The sequence below is a fragment of the Pundamilia nyererei genome, unplaced genomic scaffold (assembly GCF_000239375.1).
Source record: "Pundamilia nyererei isolate P.nyererei 1_Seehausen unplaced genomic scaffold, PunNye1.0 scaffold00021, whole genome shotgun sequence".
Taxonomy (NCBI): domain Eukaryota; kingdom Metazoa; phylum Chordata; class Actinopteri; order Cichliformes; family Cichlidae; genus Pundamilia; species Pundamilia nyererei.
The window spans coordinates 2,099,786-2,103,457 of NW_005187422.1; the positions used below are offsets into that span (position 1 = coordinate 2,099,786).

The 3,672-nt window shown below is 38.4% G+C and overlaps 1 protein-coding gene across 3 annotated transcripts in view; it reads left to right on the forward strand.

Annotated features, from left to right (window-relative positions):
• The window catches only part of phactr3b (phosphatase and actin regulator 3b), a 56,955-nt gene that overhangs the window by 13,214 nt on the left and 40,069 nt on the right, over positions 1–3,672 (forward strand). Inside the window, exon 1 of one of the 3 annotated variants that reach the window (XM_005726649.1) lies at positions 3,411–3,454. The exons of the other annotated variants lie outside the window; for them this stretch is intronic. The gene's annotated coding sequence lies outside the window, so the exon portion shown is untranslated. Of the gene's footprint in view, positions 1–3,410; positions 3,455–3,672 lie in introns of those variants that run through there. 3 annotated transcript variants of the gene reach the window in all.

Sequence of the window (3,672 nt, forward strand, 5' to 3'; positions counted from 1 at the left end):
GAGTCAGTCTCCTACGGCCTGTGGAGCTGCTTCCAGCCTGGCATGGTTTGCCTCGTGAATCGCTGCCTTAATGTAGAGTTTGTAAGCAGTTCATGTATCATTTGTGTCTTTGTGAGCACATATTTGAATGATACGCAGCTTTAAAAAAAATAATAAAAAAAGTGTAGTTAAATGTGTAGTTTAAATAGAAATGAGAAATCTGAATGCGAATATCAGACTAATTTGATTATTCAACATTACTTTTCGTTAACCCTCGTGTGCCTTCTGATTCGGTTACTTTGTGGCTTATCTCTGATGCTCAGAAGCTCTCACTCCAAAGAGAATGTGACCATGCTGCTGCTGAGGCTTGCAATCAATTTTAAAGTGCTTTGGTGCAAATTGCTCCACAAATGGACAGTCCATAACTGCAGGTTTGAGCATTTATACTGCTGATGTACAGCACGTTTCTCCATCTCCCTCATCCCCCCTGTGACTGCACCACAGTTAAATTCACCCTACAGATACACACAAACATAAAAAAGTGCATACATCTACACGTCGCTGCCAGTAATCATTTACAGTCATCAACAGTAAAAATGCAAAAGTGCCCTAATGATGTGACATCTTATGTTATGCAGTTTTACATCATCTGCAGCAGCAGATTGATCGTGCAAGGGAACGTCAACACGTGTTGGTGCTATGTCTTTATCATGATATGACGGCAGTGTCATTGCAGAGCTGAGCATAAATTTAACTGAACAGTAAAATGACACCATTAAATAAATGCAGAATTATTAGAAATATTTGCTCCTCCTGTTTGTGAACAGACAACTGACACAGGCTCACTTTGGCACTGAGGGAAAGTTTAAATATCATAAACGAGTTAAAATTGACACTGAACTTTACAATGGAGCAGTTTGCATACATGCGACTCGTGCTTGTCTCACTCTTATTGCAAATTGTGTTACATAATTAGCAAATTCATCTTCGTGATATCCCAGTGTGAAACTTCCTTCAAGACCTGTGGTTTGAAATGAATGAACAAAGTAATTATAGCTGTTTTTCCTTTGGGCATCTCCAGTTCAGGGCCCATGGTACAGATATTTTAAGGCGGATATTAACTCTCTTGTCTATTCCTAGATGGGTAGACCCACTGTTGACCTTGTAGTCACACAATTTAAATTGCTTAATTTAGTTTATCTGAAGTGATTCATTAAAAATCATTACAGTTGAAATCAGAAACACAGCAGCCGTGTTTAGCCCCCTTTCCTTTCACCAGAATTAATTCAACTGTGTTGATATTGGATTTAATGTTGCTTTAACTGCCAGTGATAGCTGCTCTGCAGCCGTGTTACTAGTAGTTTGTTGAAACCTCTGGGAGGTGCACAGCGATTACAGCAGAGGTATCGCTCATAACTATGATTTGGGAAAGAGGGCTGGTGTTTATGAATCCTGGAGAAGCAGACATACAAATGACTTTGTTTCCACTGAAGGGCGGTTACGATCAGGCTTTCTATCATCATAAAACAGGAAGTTTATGCATATGCCCATGCAAAGTAGGTTTTAATGTGCTCTATGTTGCCTGTTTGAGCCTCTACTACAAAGTACAAACTGCATTTATTTGCATTCTCTTCTTTGTGTAGGTCTGACTTCCCCTTTTGAACTAAGGTACTAACACAACCCTGACAGATGTGCAATTCTGAAAATAATAGTACTTTATACAACATATAGAGCCTATTAAATTAAAATGAACTATTGGTAATTCTATCAAAAATATGACTCTGTTTGTATCTATAAATGTACAAAGGTGCAATTTCCTATTAAAATGTCCCCGTGCACAATATCAGAGCCCACACTGACACTCCACAGTGGGAAGCAGCCATCACTGAAAATATTAATGACACGTCGTGACTTTTTCCAGCTGTGACAACAAGCGATTTGTTTAATATGAATGCTAAAAATTGTCTTTATTAATAATAATAATAATAATAATAATAATCTTTAGCTGTAACTACTGAAGCAGTGCCTTTAATATTTCTACATGTGGGCTTACATAATGGGGTATAGTCTTGTTTTTTCATCTTCAAGTTAGCCAGCTTGAGGTCATGTGTCAGTTCCTTATTAACTGGTCAAAATGTGCTCGCGCAACTTTTTGGCCCGCCTCCCGTCCTCGGCCATATTAAATGAAGCCTTGTAAATATTGAATGAGACGCTATTCGGTGAGTACCCTACATCCTTGTTTATATTCTTCGCTGACTGCTAGTGTGTCCCTAAGGAGATATCCAGCCACGGACTTTCATCATCTCTGATGTAACTCGGCTCTTCCTGCTGTTAATGTATGAGGGGCCCTCTGAAGGATCGATGAGAAATCACAAAAGACTTTATTTACACATAAGTGATGTTGTTTGATAAATTATTAAATCATCTGTGTTTCAAGCAGACTTTACGGAAGTCGAGGAAACGTATCTTTAAGAATAGATCTAACAAGAAATGTTGCCTATTTAAAAATATGCACAGGAAAAATTGAAAGTGGTAACCCTGTGTTCTTGCAGTGGCAGCTGTACTGTCTGAACAAGAGGCTTGCAGTTACTAGTGTGGACATATTTATCTCTTTATCACCAGTCATTTTTCCTGTGGTATAAATATCTGTCCTCAAGTAGGTGCCTGATCTTTTTATATTTACTTGCTATTGTCTGTTTGACTAAAGGACAAACTTGTGAACCGGTGATTTTTTTCCTCTAGCCCAAACACCAGGCTGACTTTGAGGGCTTTGAGTGACGTCACTTAACTTTTTCGACACATGTTCACATTAGGTTGAACTTTGGTGACTTCTTGACTCTTTGTCTAGCATCATTGTGGCCATTTAACAAATTGTGTAATTTATGACCATTAAGCATTAAAGCACCTCTTTAAACTTAACTGAGCACTTAAACATTTGGTGATGGGAATTTTTACTATTTTTATACATCATATAGACTTTGTGGTTAATGAAACTGAGATATTAGCTTTCATGATAATCATAATGGTTAGCTGAAACAAAGCACCAACCTCAAGAGCTGAAAAATCAAACAAATATGAAAGTGATTTTAAAAGATTGCAGTTCCTCAAATGGCCCCTTGAGGCTGCTTCCAATGGTGAGTCAGTCCACGAAAACGCGCCCAGTTTAATTCTTTTATCAAGCATTTTTGCAGCATTGTACAAGATAGTTTGGGCGTCTGTGGTTACTTAAACATAAGTGTCCCCTTATAATGATAAACAAGTTTTAAAAGGGGGAAAAAACTCATTTACATGGATACTGGTGAGGTTCAAAGTTAGGGGTGTGGTTGTTTGGCTTGACAGGTTGGTTTACCCAGACAGCTGTTGCCCATTACGGTCTGCTAGGCCTCAATTATTACACCTCACCTCTTTTTGGAGTATTTTAATGGGTTTAAGAGTATTGCTTGCTCTTTGGTTCCAAGAACACCCCGTCTAAGAGGTTTGTGCTTCATTTTTGGTGAATTAAATTCTAAAATGTTATCAGTCTGTTAATTAGCAGAGGTGTATTCTTTGGATCCCTACATGAAAGATAGGAGTAGCTACTGTGACATCCCATTTTGAAGCCTTGAAATGAGTGTTTCCAGTCTTTGTTTTGAAACAGTAAAGGTTTAAGGCAGGGGTGTCCTGCAGGTTTTAGATGTGTCCTTGATCCAACGC